Raw genomic sequence first — 16,589 nt, forward strand, 5'->3', positions numbered from 1 at the left:
TGTAAAATTCCAGCCTCTCCTTTTGTAGCTTGGCATCATATCTTGTTTTATAATGCTCCTCAGTACAATTTATTAGGTTAAAGGTGCTATATAATTAGAAATGGTGTTTGTTGAAGAGGGGAGTTATCCCTGGTGTCCTGTCCAATATTTATCTCTCAATCAACATCACAAAATAATGATTACCTGGTTATCACATTGCTGTTTGTGTGAGCTTACTGTGTGCAAATTGGCTGCCTTTTACCTACGTTACAAAAGTACTTCATTGGCTGTTGAGCACTTTCAGATGGTAGTTGTGCAAAGTCCTATATAAATGCAAATCTTCCTTTTTTCTTCCTTACTTTGTGTCTACCCAGCTATTAGATCTTGAACTTTTTCCCCGAGTCACTTTTTGTAGCAATAAAATCCTTATTCTGCAATCATATGTTATTTTTTAGTTCCCTACACACATGTAGACTTTTCAATATTAAATGCATCTGCCCTGATGTTAGCCTTGGTTCAGTGGTCAAACGCCTGTCTTGAGTCAGGAGATTGAGAGTTCAAGCTGCATTGTAGAGGCCTGAGCACATAATCTAGGCTGATACTTCAGTGCAGTATTGAGGGAGTGCTGCACTGTCAGGGGTGTCGTCTTTCAGATGAGACATTAAACCAAGATCCTAGCTGCCCTCTCATGTAGATGCTGAAGTTTCCACTATTTGGAGAAGAGCAGGGAAGGTCTATTGCTGTCCTGGCCAACATTTATCTGGTTATCCCAAGGAAATAAAGTGAGGTATTATTTAACATTGCCGTTTTATCCACGATACCTAGGTGGCAGGCCCCCTCCCAACTTTTGTGTCATATGTTAGGCACCAGCAGCATGAGCACACTTCCCAGCACATGTAAAATGATATCATGCCACAATTTGCCTGCACTTGCATTGGTTGTATTTGAGGCATGTTTAAAATTGCCCCTAGTATAGGTAGGTGGTAGGGGAATTGTGGGGATGTGGTAGGAATATGGGATTAATGTAGGATTAGTATAAATGGGTGATTGACGATCGGCACAGACTTGGTGGGCCGAAGGGCCTGTTTCAGTGCTGTGTCTCAAAAAAAAAAACCAGGCAGCTCCTATTTCTGCAGCGCAGTGGTAAAGGAGAAAGTAAAGTCAAAAGGAGCGCCGCAGCAAAAACTGTTTCCTGACTAATCTTTATATTGTAATGGTTGGGATTCTGCATTAACTCAACATTACTCATCAAAAGTAGAATACATAGTGTCATGAAAACATACTATGCTGAATGATGATTTTTAATTCATCAGTTAAAAACCCACATCAAACTTTTAAAAGGAAAGCTGAAATCCTACATTCAACTTTTAAAAGAGCATGCAGCTAAGATGGCCACTGCAGTTTGCATTGAGATACCTCATATTCCAAGGTGTCGGGGTGGAGATGCATGTCTCAATAGCCCTCATCGGACAAAGGCTTGAGCAGCTATATGAATTATCTGGTATCACCCTTGTTAGCAAGCCTTGAAAAATTAAACCAAGTAGAAATGAACCCAGGAGGTCATCATTGAAACAATGCCTGAGAGACATTGAAATTCTTAGACTTGGATCTCATTAAAGTGAAAAAGAGAATACACTGAGACAATTATGTCACAGTCTGTCCATCTCTGAAAATTTGGAGGAGTTTCTTTTGAGCACATCAGACAAGCTTTAGTGCTAATTAGTGCAGGACCCCAGTGGAGGTTGTCTCTTTCTCTCTCCAGGTAATACTTTAAGTTTCAAACTGTCCGTAGACTTCAAAACATCCATGCCTACTTTTGCTGCAGGCAGAGACTCCGGGGAGAAAGCCATCTACATCTCGGCCTCCAAGAAAACTCTAAACCAGGTGGCCACCTCTACCAACCAGAAACTTCAGGATCACGAATTCCACCAGAAGACAACTGAATTACCAAACTCCACAGACTATTATTTTTATTTGTTCTGGACTCTAATCCAACCAATCTATTCTTTATCACTCTAACTTATTTGTGTGTGTGTGCGTGAGAGAGAGAGAATGAGAGTGACAGAGAAAAAAAAGAGAAAAGTGCAGTGTAGTTTGTTATTTTTTTTTTTACATAGATTGGGTTTTGATTTTAAGTACACTAAACCAACCTCTTGCTTAAACTCAAGAAAACCTGTCCGATTGGTTCACTCACTGAATTGGTCCATTCACTGCTGTGGTCAAAGGAGAGGGACAAGAGGGGAGCCTTTAGACTCCTCCTCGTAACAATAGAAGTGACAACCAGCCAGTCTGAACCAGTGATTGAAATAGTCAGTGGGAGAAAAGATCATACAGTCCCTGACCAGAGTCTGATAATCAGCTTTTAAAATGCCTCAAAGATTTTAACAACTTGCTTTTATCACACAACAACTCGAGATGTTTCAAAGAATGCAATTGGACAAAACTTTACACAGACACATCAGGACCAATGTCCAAACACTTGGTAAGAGAGATTTCCTTTAAGGTGCTGCTTAAAATCAGAAAGAGCTTCAGAGGCAAAGAGATTTGGGGGAGGGAATCCTAGAGCTTTGGTCCCAGGCAGCTGAAGGCATGTCAATGATGGGCGAAGGAAGTGGATGATGCACGAGGCCAGGTATGAAGGAGCACAGTTCAGGGACAATTGCAGGGCCGGAGGAGTTTACAGGAGATAGGGACAAGGCCATTGAGGGATTGGAACATGAGAAGAAATTTAAAATTGAGGTGTTGCTGGACTGGGAGCCAATATAGGCCAACCAGCTGAGGGGTGATGGGTGAATGGAACTTGGTCCGAGTTAGGGTATGACTAGTAGAGTTTTGGGTGAGCTCAAGTTTACGTAAGGTTGAAAATAGGCAGCTGGCCAGGAGTGCACTGGAATATTCTGGAAGTGACACAAGCATTGATGAGGGCTTCAGTGGCAGATGGGCTGAGGCAGGGGCAGAGACAGGCAATATTACGGGGTGGAAGAAGGTGGTTGTTGTGATGGAGAGGATATGTGCTAGTAGCTCAGCTCCGAGCAATAGGACACAGGTTGTGAACAGAGTGATTCAACCCGAGACTGTAGCCAGAGAAGGGTCTGAATCTGAGGGGCATTGATAGGATAGAAAGAAACTTTTTCCCTTAGCGGAGGGGTCAATAACTAGGGGGCATAGATTTAAAGGCAAGGGGCAGGAGGTTTAGAGGGGATTTGAGGAAAAATGTTTTCACCTAGAGGGTGGTTGGAGTCTGGAACACACTACCTGAAGGGGTGGTAGAGGCAGGAACCCTCAACATTTAAGTATATTTAGATGAGCACTTGAAATGCCATAGCATACAAGGCTACCGGCCAAGTGCTGGAAAATGGGATTAGAATAGCTAGGTGCTTGATGGCCGGCAAAGACATGATGGGCCGAAGGGCCCGTTTCTGTGCTGTATAATTATGACTATGATGCAGAGACAAAGTAGAGCGTGGAAAAGGCTGGCTTATAACACATCTTTAAAAATTGAGGGAAGATAGTAATGAATAATACAGTAAAAGCGGATGTTACATTCTGAAGTGCTGTTAGTTTTACTGTACATCCATCGGCCTTTCTAATCTTCCGTCTTGTACTGCATTTCTTTCTCCACCCAATAGCGTGGCTCACACCTAGGAATACAGAATATAGACAGTGTTCAGCATCTAGAACAGTTCTTTTACTCTGAATATGTACCATGTTTCAAAAATGTGTACAGTGTATAATTATCAACGTACCAAACTCTTCGTCTGTGTTCTTCCGAACTGCTGAGAAACATATATATATAATAGTTTCAGACAAGTTGAATTTATCAAAACTAAGAACAGAATTTACTGGAAATACATAACTGGTGTTAATTGTATATTGTTTAATTGTATTCAGGTGGTGGGCATTCACTTGTGCTCCTCTATATAGGGGGAGTCTGACACTGTGTTGGTTGGGATTTGGAGATGCATGTTTGTAATGTTTAACTCTGTAAATAAGAGCATAAGTGTGCAATGATTAGGTTCCAGTTCTATCCTTGTCTGTCTAGCTATTAAGGTTATAACATGGTAGCAGAGAATGGTTGCCTAAAGATGAAGGTTGGAAACTACAAAAAAAAGTTCAGACATAAAACTAAAAATTCCTAGTGACCATTGCGGAAAATTGCAGAAAACACATTTAAAATGGTGATGTATGATTACCTCTGATGTTCTCAGAGTGTGAACCATATGAGCAGTGGAAGAATGAAGTGGATATGTGGAAACAAGCTATGTCCCTACCAAACAGCAAACAAGGTATGGCCTCGGTGTTGTCATTTCCTACTAGAAATAAAATTGGAAGTAAAGTATTTTGTGATCGGGATACCCGTCAGTTGGATAGTAATGAAGGTTCAACCTAAGAGTGTTCCTGGATGAAATCTGTAAGAAAGATGATCTGTTAAATGCCTATGAGGCATGGTCAGACTTCGATAGATTTTGGCAAACAGATGGTCATTCCATGGAAGAATATATCATGCACTTTAATGGATTATATAAAAGGTTGACAAAGTTCTATTTGGAGATCTCTGGATCGGTACTAATGTTTAAGTTACTGGATCGTGTCAAGATGTCTCATACAGACTGGCAACTGTTTTTAAACTGTTGAGTTCTTGGTGGAGGAGACTGTATTGGATCAGATGTCCGCTGCCTTAAAAATATTCCTAGGGAAAAAAGTCATTTCCATCAGCTTTCATGGAACAAACGAGACATTCCGCTATGATACAAAAAAAATAGAAGACTCCGTGATTACCAGATTTTGAAACAGTCCGGTTACTGGACACAGGCATCAATACAACAGAAGGATTAAAGATGTCAGAAATGAGGATGAAATCACCTTAGCAGAAGATCAAATTAGACAAAAATAACAGGAGACTGAATCCCAGGTGCCCAAGGAAGCATTAATAGGTGATTCAGGTGTGATTTGAAGTCTCATTCTGTGGTGAACTGCCCAAAACGAAGAGGAGGCAGGGTCCTCGAAATGTCAGAAAGAGAATTCTGAGGAAGATGATAAATCTGAACAAATTATACAGGTCACAAGGAGTTTTAGTCCTGTTAAGAATGTGTTACTTGTGGACTCCTTTAATTGCGGATAGTGCTTGTACTTCAACAGTATGTGGGATAGATTGGTTAAAATGTTATCTCGATTCACTTAGTAGTGAGGATCATCGCAAGTTAAGGAATATAAAAGTACTACTTACCTTGGGTTTGGCAACAACAACATCTTAGAGGTAACTAAAGCGTGTTGCAATTCCATGTTTCGAAGTACTGATGTAATAGACTTTGGGCAAATGAAAGGGGCGAGGGAGAACAACAACAACAAAAAGCGAAGGTGTGTGACAGGACCCTCCCTTTTGGTCTTCTCCCACCCCCCCCCCCCCCCCCCCCCCCCGGCCTTTAACTTGCTCAAAGCCTATGACATTTCTAACTTTTGCTAATTCTGATGAAAGGTCATAGAGCTGAAATGTTAACTCTGCTTCTCTCTCCACAGATGCTGCCCGACCTGCTGAGTATTTCTGGCACTTTCTCTTTTTATTTCAGATTACCAGCATGCAGAGTATTTTGCTTTCATTTAAGTACTGATGTAATCTCGAGTGTGGTGCCTCTGCTGTTGAATAAACCTTCTATGAAAAAGGCATAAAATGAAACTTGATATGGAGAATAAGGCAACTATTTTTGGAAAAATCAGCTGATCTGCAATTTACCTAGTCAGGACATTATTGTATACTTTTAACAAAATCTGATGCTTCTCAGAATGTTAGACAAGTATTAATGGCTTAAAATGATAAGGATCAGGGAGAAAAAAGGCAAATTGTCAAAGTTACACAGACAATTTGCTCATCTTTCTTACTGTTGGTTAAAAGTCCTGCTAAAAGATGCAAGTGTAGTTGAAGAGTATATGAAGCTAATGGAAAAGTTTAGTGAGTAGTGTGAAATCTATAAAAAGTATCGGAGGACGCCGCCACCTCCTGTTATAAGCCTTCCATTGGCACGTGACTTAAATGAGGCAGTTGCCATGGATCTAAAAGATGGGGACAAAGACAGAAATATTTTCATCCTTCAGTTTATTGATGTGGCAACCAGATTTAGGGCTGGTTTTTACCAAGCCCTTAATGTCGTGATCCGTGGCGGGGGGTGGAGCCTGAAGATGGCTCTGGATGAGGCCTGCAACAGACCTCAATGCCGACAGGGCTCGGTCCGATCCACCTGGTGGTGGCACCATTACTGACTGCCTCTCCCCACCACCATCACCCCCCCCCCCCCCCCACCACCCCACCGCTGGGTGTCGGGACCACAGTTTAAGTATGCAAGTCAATAGAATTAATACATTTGAATACATTTACCTGCAATCTTGAGGGACCACCACAATCTTTCGTGCGGCGGCTGGCACTCCTGCCCCTTCATATCCCCGTCCGGGGAAACGCAGTGCAACACTGGTGGGGAGGAGGTAGGAGGTAAGATTTTCATTATGGGAGGGGGTCAGGGGCGAAGGGAATGAGATCAAATACATGTATTGGTGTAGGCTATGGTGGGAAGGGTTGAACCTTAAACTTTGTGCAGTTTTTAGGGGGTGGGGAAGTTCAGATGTAAAAGGTAATTGTTTTGGGGAGGAAAGGGCAAATAATTATTGTAATTGTTATTTGGGAGTGCGGGGAGGGGGGGGGGGTGAGAAAAGGGTGTTAGAAATATATTTAATTTTGGGGGGATATTCCTTTAAAAATTTTAAATATGCCATTGCTAGGGACGGACAGCCCCTTCCACGTAATTGAGGGGGGGGGGGGGGGGGTGGAGGAGGGGGCAGGCCACCCTGGCTATTTAAATGAGCTGCCGCACCCTGAGATTGTGGTGGCTCTTTGGCGTGTGGCCCACGCAGGTGGGCCAACAGTTTTTGAGCTTGCAGCCAAGATCAGTGGCGGGCTCTTAAAATCTAGCCTTTGGTCTTTCTACATTAATATCTCGTGAGGGCAGGAGGGGTATAATAGAAAAAAATTATGGAGAAATGGATAGTGACTAGACTTGGTCAAAGTTTCTCACTGTTAATGGAGGTGATCATAAAATTTTAGCTGATCAACCAGACTGTAAACTGATAACCACCCTGTCATGGGCAGTTCATGCAATGAATTCATTCAGATGGTTGGAGGATATAATCCTTATCAATTAATCTATGGACGAAATCCCAAGTTGCCTTCTGTTCTTTGTGATTGTCCTCATGCTGTAAAGGTTATATTTGAATGCTTTGCAATGCAGGGAGATAGACTTTTATTAAGGCTGATATCTTGGAGAAAATTCAGAGAGCACTGAGACGTCATATAAGCCACCTGAGACAAAGTTCAATTCAGGAGATTTGGTAACTATAAGAGAGATGGTTCTCGAGATTGGAAAGGCCCTGGTAAGGTAACATGTCAGGATGGTAATACAGAACTCATCAAACATGGCAATCATACTGTTAAGGTTCATTCCTCACGATTAAAACAGAATTAATTACAAAATCTTGGACACTGAGCAGTTGATAGAAGTAAACAACGCATCCTGTACCTCAAATGATCATGTGCTTTGATGAGGATCCTGAGGAACAGAATGTGATAGATAAAAGGCTGGATAGTGGTCATGTGAGTAACCATGTAGATGATACTGTGCTATCACATTCACAGACCAAGTACCCAGAGTGGGTACTCGCGTGACATATATTCCAGAGATGTCTAATGAATTGAGGGATGCAACAATTGTGGGTCATGCGGAAAAAGCTACTAGCAAGTTGAAATATTGGTTAAATGTTCAAGATGATGGCCAAGCAATTAAGTCCATGGACTGGCAGAATGGGATGAAAGAGCAGAAAGAAAGTGCAGTGTAAGTAGTGTTAGCGAATCCAGAAGTGACTGTTGCATCAGAAAACATGAACTGGAGAAAGAACCTCTGATAATGCAAGGAGGCGGTCTTGTGGTAGTAATTCTGACAGACATAAAAATGGAAGTAGAGCCATAGCTTGAATAGATTAGACAAAGAAATAAAAGCCACTGCACAGTCCGATAACAGAACTGGAAACAGAAATCCTCATGATAGTGAAGTTTTGGTGGCTATCAATGAACTTTAGGATAAACTGAGAGGCAAAACAAAGGGAATTCGATAGTTGGAAAGAGTTCGGAATTTATTCTGGAGGTACCAATAAGGCACAACCAGCTTTGTCGCATTGGTGGATTTGTACTGAAAAAAGTCCTGGCAAATGGGACTTGAGGCTAAAGCAAGGTCAGTAGTTGAGGGTTTTGAAGAGCAACTGGGTGATACAGATGTTGGCGTGGACTCTCCCACAGCTGGAAAAGTAATCCTGAAAATCTTAGCAGCTCTTTTGGTCATATATTCACGAGAGTGTAGATCAATTGACATAAAAGCAGCACCTCTGCAGGGCCAAAAGAGGCAGCAGATGCAGAAGGAAAACTATGGAAACTAAAATGCATCTATGGCCTGAATGATGTTTCCAGGACATGGTATTTTTCAGTGAGATCTGTTTTGCTGAAATAGGTTGTGTTCAACTAAAAGCAGATCCAGTAATTTTTTACTGGTATCAATGGAAAACCTTTAGGCATCTTCATGCTGCATGTTCATGATTTCTTATGGAGTAGCACTGTGGAATTTGAGAAATATGTTATTAAGATTAGAGTAGAATTTAAAATTAGGAGTCAAGCTTGGGGATTTTAAATATATTGCTTTAGATATTAAGAAAAGTAGGTCTGGTAGAAGTTTAAGCCAACAAACTATTTAGAGAGACTGTTACTCTCATCCCGGTTAATTGTACCAGGCCATCACAGAAAGATGAGGTTACATCTAAAGAACAGAGAGAGCAATTGCAAAGCTTGGTTCGTCAGTTGAACTTACATTCAGTCTAGACCAGATGTTAGTTTTGATGTGTTGACGTTAAGTACTGTGATGAAACACCCCTAAAGTAGAGAATGTTTTAAGGGTAAATAAGACAAGAAATTTAAATTTAGATAAACGCGCACTTAAGTTCGCATCCGACAGTGACTCAAAGAACATGAAGGGAGTTATTTTTAGCGATGCTTCACATGCTAATATTCTTGATTTGTATTCTAGTGCAGTTGGTTTCATATTATTTTTGATGGGTGAGAATGCAAAAGGTTGTCCTTTAGCTTGGAAGATCAGAAAATAAAAAAGGTTGTAAAAAGTACTCTGGCTGCTGAAACACTAGTTCCTGTGGAGGCAGTGGATATGGGATTCTGTGTGTTCTAAATTTTAAGCGAGATGTTGTATAATTGGGGTACTGAAGGTAGTATAACCATTGATGGTTATGTAGATAATCTTTTATTGTGGGATAATGTACACTCCTATGAAATATGTGAGTGAGAGAAAAAGTTACAGATTGCCCTTGCTGGCTTGAAACAAATGCTGGAAAGGAAATCTCTAAAGTTAAGTGGTGGATTCAAGCCACCGACTGTCAGATTGTTTCACTAAATGAAAGACTTGTACAACGAAATTGTTAGGGGTCCTAGTGGAGGGGCATCTCAATGTAATGCTTTGTAAAGCACGTGGAAGTTTAGTGATTTAATTTTTTGGGGGGAAATTCTTGGTTGTACATTTAATTCTAATTTTTATTTAAAGAGAGAAGGGAATCTGTTAATTGTATATTAATTGAGTGTTTAATTGCATTCAGGTGGTGGGCATTAACTGGTAGATTCAGTTGTGCTCCTGTATATAGGGGTAGATAAACTGTGGAGGTTGGGTTTTGGAGGTGCATGTTTATAATGTTTAACTCTAAATAAAAGCTTATCAATGTGTAAAGATTTTGCTCTGGTTCTACCCTTCATTGCCTAACTATTAAGGTAATAACAATTGGTTGGTTAGTATCTGTGAAAACAAGTTAACTTATCTGATGTATAGACATCAGAGTGAGTTTTAAAGCCCCCAAAGCTTGCAAGAGGAAGTGTGAGGCATTGATTTGGACCTTCCTACGCTGAAGATCAAACCTCATTGCACTATCTCCCACTCTAAATCAGTCTATTCAAGCCACTTTCTCACACTTCCTCTTGCAAGCTTTAGGGTTTTAAAACTTCGAATATTATACATAGCAGAAGAGGCACAACTTCACCACCCGCACCCCCGTGAGTTAGATCCACATAAAATGACCTGTTCAGATCCCGATCTTCTGACTGAATAACTCCCGAAAAATAAAGTGTGATTCCTCGTCTCAAATGCTTCAAATTCAAAATATAAAAAGTGGTGGCCTTTGCTAATGAGCTGCTTGCATCAAACACGAAATTTAGGGTCTGAAGATCAAATTAAATAGAATGAATATTTTTTTTAAAATCAGGACCATGACGATGTGTTGGGTTGAAGAAAGGAGTTTCGCTCTCTGCAATTTTTTCTCCTGAAAAAAGTGGCAGCCTACCTGCATGCCTATGGGGCAGGTGCACTCAGAACTTACATTTCTAAATGCTGCTGCTCTGGAGATTTACCATTTTGCATCTCAAAGACAACTGGGGGTATTGAGAGGTTTCCTTTTAATATCTGTTCTTGCCCTGGCAAGGCGATATAGTGAGCTGCCTTAAGTTGTTTTGCAATGGAGGGGCTTGCCAGACCACTATAGAGGACAATAAAAGCCAATCATGGTGTGAACTGAAGTCACATGTAGGCCAGACCAGGTATAGATGGCAGCTTACCTTCCCTGAAAGGCATTAACAAAGCAATCTGGTTTCTATGGCAGCTTTATATCACTAGATTTCAAAAAAATAAAATAAAATCCTAGTAACTTACCAAGTGGAAATTGAATTTGTAACCTCTGGTGCACCACCCCAGTAAAGTTTCATACCTGCCCACTAAAGTACTGAAAGTGTTTTTGTACCTTAACTGCAGCTGATTAATCTGTGGAAGATGCTCCACTTCCTCACTACGAGGGACAATCCAGAGTGGGCTGCAAAGGATAAAAGCCACAATCTTGTCACCATGGTCAGAAGCTGCATCTTAACAATACAAGTACAGAATAAGAAAAGACCACTTGGACTCATCAAACCCATTTCTAAACCCAGTCCCAGGTACAACTTGCCTCATCAGGGATCCCGCTCAGTCTCCTGAGGGAGATTCCACCCAGCTCGGGTAATTTGGTTCAATGAAATTTCTCCAAGACTGCACCACCCCCAATTCTCCTCATAAGCTAATTGAACAGAACTCCAGGATATTAATCCAGTCTTGCAGCTCTGACCAGTTCATCAGAGTGTTAACAACACAGTCATGTTTCACAGAGCACATGAACATCTGGTGTTTGCTTTCATCTGCCTGCACTAACGGAAGCCTCTGTTTTCCCTACTGATTGTTGTCCATTGTTTGGTTTAGGTCCTTAACATGACTCATCCTTCTGCATACTTGGAGCATTACAGAAGTGCAAGTGGGCATTGTCTGTATTTACAATCTCCAAATCAGTTCTTAACCTGGTATTTATTCAAGAGGTGTTGAGTCCAGTGTAAGCTCCTTGTACTGAGAGTCTGTTCCACGTACCCATCATTTTTCAGTAGAAAACAAAATTTATCTGATCTTTTGCCTCACTTGGGTCTGCGTGTGTGCACGTGCTCATTAACACCTCAGTTATTCTGCAGTGCTGCTGCAGACTAGCCTGAAGTCAATACCAGAGTAGAAAAGGTACCATTAGTGCCAGAGATGGTACATATTGCCAGAAGAGGTGGTTTTGGCCCAAACGTTCAATGGCAATAGATCCAAATCAGCTCATCGCTAGTCATTTGAAATTTAAAGCTGAGATCAGTAGATTTTTGTTCAGTAAGGATCTCAAGGGAGCAAAGGCACGTAAATGGAGTTGAGGTAGCCATGATCTGATTGAATGGTGGAACGAGGCTCAAGGGGCTGAATGGCCTATTCCTGCTTATATGTTCCTTAAGTACTCGCATATATTTCTAGAGGCCAGCAATGTGGTTTTATCATCACTGTATGGAACTATCTCACCTTTGGAAATTGTAAACTGGAGCATGAATTGTGAGGCAAGCCACTTTTCCTCCACCAGCCACACTCCGCCCTCCCAACCCCATCACCCCTCTGGTTCTCGTATATTTTAGAAACTGGTCAACACTATAACCAGAAGCAGAAACACTTCACATAATTCAGAAAAATTACCTTATGTTTCTTACAGCAGAGTAGTCTCAGATTCAGCCTGTGCAATTGCTTAAGAATGCTCCACAGCAATTAATTGAACAAAGAAGCAGGCACTTCTAGAAACACAAACACAGTCGAGCACAGTTGGAGAACAGATACAGGCAGCAAGAGAAACAAGCAGAAATCATGCTTTCTGGAGAGGATGCAGGGGATTTCTAAAATAGAATTTACTAGAGACTTCAATTATGTGGGAAGACTAGAGAAGATGGGATTGATTTCCTTAGAGCAAAGAAGTTTAAAGGGAGGTGCCCAAAATTATGAGGGGCTTTAAAAGAGTAAATAAGGATAAACTGTTGTTTCGACTGGCAGGAGAGTCAGTAACCAGATAATTGGAAGGAATAAGGGAGAAGATGCGATTTTTAAAAAATTTTACACAGTGAGTTGTCATCATTTGCACTGCCTGAATGGATTGTGGAAGCAGATGAATAAAAAAAATTTCAAAAGGGTATTTATATATACACCTGAAAAAGGATACTATTGCAAAGTTATGGGGAAGAGCTGGGGAATGCGACTAATTGATAACGGCTTCAAAGATCCAGCACAGGCATGATGGGCCGAATGGCCTACTTCTGTGCCGTATTATTCCATGATTCAACAAAAAGACCAACGTGTACACAGCCAAGCACAGTTAGGAGCAGAAGGCAAGATAGTTGAGAAAGGCAGATCCTTATCTGGTAACGGAAAAAAAAAAATCACCTACCACTGGGAGTGCTCGGAATCTTGGCCGCCATCTTGGTCGGGTTGCAACTCTGCGTCAGTTTGGTAGCAAAGACTGCCAAAAGATCCAGCCAACACTCATTACACAGCCAAGTGAGGTTTATAACCTCAACAATGCTTAAAATCAAAGTGATTTTTGTAAATAATTACAAAAGGAAAATATAGTAGGCACTATTTGTGTAGTCTGGATTATAAGTATAAATGCAGGAGCAGACTGCCTATATTTATGTTCTGGTATCAAATAAGTTTTTTTCCACTGGTTCTTCACAGTCGTTTAAAGAACGAACTTGCATTTATACGATGCCTTTCACAATCTCAGGATGTCCCAAAGAGGATCACAACCAATAAAAGGACTGTTGTAATGCATGAAATGTGTCAAAATTAAGCACAGCAAGATCCCACAAAAACAATGAGACAATGGTCAGAGTCTGTTTTAGTGATGTTGGTTAATATTGCTAAATAGTGACCAGGAAACTGGTAGAATTCTCCTGTTTTTCTATGACTAGTGCCAAGGGGTCTTTTGCCTCCAGAGAAGACAAATGGGACTTTGGTTTAACATCTCATCCAAAAGATAGCACCTCCAGCAGAGGAACACTCCATCTGGTGTCAGCTGGATTATGTACCCAAATCTCTGGAGTAGGACTTGAAACCAGGACCTGCTGCCTGAAGAGGCATGACTTGTACCACAACGCACTTTGTGATGTCCTGAGGTTGTGAAAGGCAGTACGTAAATGCAAGGTTGCGTTTCCTTTATTATGTTAATGCACTAATTTCCATTTTCCACAACATTTATCCTGCGGTGAGTGAGATTGCTAATTTAATTACGGGAGCTTTTGTACTTGGGCTGAAATGTGGACTACCCAATTCAAATTTCCCTGACAGCCAGCGAAGAGAGGAGACTTTCAACTTATCAGATTGGGTTGGATTTGAACTCTAGTCTCAAAGGTGTCCAACCCACTACTCCACATGTGGGTGCGCAAACCGGTCAAGTCTAACTTCATGTAGATCAGTATATGTTCCTACACTCCAGAGGTAATCAGTATTTTCAATATAGCATGATATTGTTGCAGAATTTTGTAGCATAATTTTCTGCAAGTAACTGCCCATGTTCACTTTCTGACCATATTGCATATTTGTAAGTGCCTTAGTCCAGTGGAGTTGGATATTTCCCACTGTGTGTATTGTTTATCAGTCTCTACATGTGTAGTATATTTGTTGATATATTTTTTGTACTCACCGAAGGCTGTGCTTCAGCATCATAGCGAATGCTTTCAGCTTGCTACTGTAATTATTAGAGTGAACAGGACATTAAACAGCATGAACATTAAAAATTGTCTTAAATTGCTTTTGTTTGTTAATATTAAACATGCGAGTAGGAAACACACAGCAGACTGATCTGGATTCTTTACCACCTGGGAATTCTGACCCTGTAACTGCTATGAGGCTAATCACGAGTGCTGGATTTATGAGGAAAGGCTGAAGAAACTTGATCTTTTCAGCTTTGAAAGGAGGCGACAGAAGAAACCTTGTACAGGTACATAACGGAATACAAGAACTAAACTGTAATGCTGCTTTGTAAACAGTCCCCGCATTTCACTGAATCACTATATGAAGCACATGGAGATATTGCTGAGACACTGGATGAGGTTCTACATAAACATTAAAAGGAAAAGGGGGTACAATTTAAGACTGCAGAAGGAAATTTAGGAAACTTTTCTTCACTTGAAGTATGTGGAATGGACTTATGAATAGGGTAGTGCAGGCAAAATGCCTGACATATTTTCAGTATTTGTCAGATACTATGGTGGAAGTACTGGGAGAAAATGCTGGCTTTGAACTTTAGACCTTAAATGTAAAAAAGATAAATCTGAGTATTTCCTACATGGCGAGAAGCTAGAAACTGTTGAGATTTAAGGGTCCAAATACAGAAATCACCAAAAGCTAGTGGACAGGTACATAAAAACGCTCAGGATACTGTCCTAGGCCCAACCATCTTCAGCTGCTTCAGCAATGACCTTCCCTCCATCATAAGGTCAGAAGTGGGGATGTTCACTGATGATTGCCCAATGTTCAACACCATTTGCGACTCCTCAGATAATGAAGCAGCCCGTGTCCAGATGCAGCAAGATCTGGACAACATCCAGGCTCAGGCTGATAATTGTCAAGTAACATTCGCGCCACCCAAGTGGCAGGCAATGGCCATCTCAAACAAGAGAGAATCCAACCAACTCCCCTTGATGTTCAATGGCATTACCATCGCTGAATCCCTCCAGGACTAAGCAGCCAACTTGACTGGCATCACATCCACCACCTTCAACATTCACTCCCTTCACCACCGATACACAGTGGCAACAGTGTGCACCATCTACAAGATGCACTGCAGCAACTCACCAAGGCTCCTCCAACAGCACCTTCCAAACCTGTGACCTCTACCACCTAGAAGGACAAGACCTAGGACAAGGGCAGCAAATGCAAATTAGCCCCTCCAAGCCACACACCATCCTGAAATAGAATTATATCGCCGTTCCTTCACTGTCACTGGGTCAAAATCCTGGATCTCCCTTCCTAACAGCACTGTGGGTGTACCTACACCCCAAGGACTGCAGCAGTTCAAGAAGGCAGCTCACCACGACCTTCTCAAGGGTAATTAGGGATGGGCAATAAATTCTGGCCTAGCCAGCGACGCCCACATCCCATGAATGAATTCAAAAAATGTTAGTCTTAATCTCACGGTTGAGCAGGGTGCTGGAATACAAAGGGGTGGAAGCTATGCTATAGTTGTATTATAAAGATGTGGTTAGACTGCATCTGGAGTACTGCATTCAGTCTTGATATTGCAACCTCAGAAGGATATAATGGCCTTGGAGAAGTGCAGTGTGGATTCACCAGAATGATACCAGGGCTAAAAGGGTTAAATTCTGAGAACAAGTTGCACAGACCAGGCTTGTGTTCTCTCTAGTATAGAAGATTAAGGGGTGATCTAATTGAGGTATTTTAAGATGAATAAAGGATTTGCGAGGGTAGATAGAGAGAAATCTTTTCCTTGGATGGTGGTGGGGGGAGTGGAGGGAAGCAGTGAAGGCACCATAACCTTAAAATTACAGCTAGACCATTCAGGGGTGATATCAGAAAGTGCTGTTTCACAAGGGATAGTGGAAATCTGAAAAATTCCACCCCTCCTTCCCGACAACGAAAAGCTGTCGAGGAGAGGCCAATTGAAAATTTTAAAACCTGAACCAATTTTTGGAGTATGGAGCAATGGTAGGTAAATAAAGGTAAGAAACAAAAGAATGCTAAAGGTACTGTATCACCCAATTAGCTTTGTAACTCAACTTTATTCAAGCTACATTTGTTAATGACTCACGGCATGTAAATTGTTTAATGGTAGTTACATTATGAATGCCAGCCAGACAAGTTTTTTCTATTCCACTCTTAATGGCGTATTCACAGTACCACTATTGGCAAGGCCATTCCACACATGGGTTAGGCCAGAACTAAAGCGACGCGGGTTTGAATATTTGGCCCTGCAATCCTTTAAACAGGCAAAATATTGCATTAGTTGTGCAGAAAGAAATGCCATTTAACTTGGTCAGTCCTAGCAGTCTGAATAGTGAAGATCATCTCACTCCCAAGAGGGACTGAATTTTCCAGCTGGTTAGTGATGAGGCCCACCAAACATGTGTTGAAGGAGGAGACAAG

Source organism: Heterodontus francisci, chromosome 22 (genome assembly GCF_036365525.1).
Source record: "Heterodontus francisci isolate sHetFra1 chromosome 22, sHetFra1.hap1, whole genome shotgun sequence".
Taxonomy (NCBI): Eukaryota; Metazoa; Chordata; class Chondrichthyes; order Heterodontiformes; family Heterodontidae; genus Heterodontus; species Heterodontus francisci.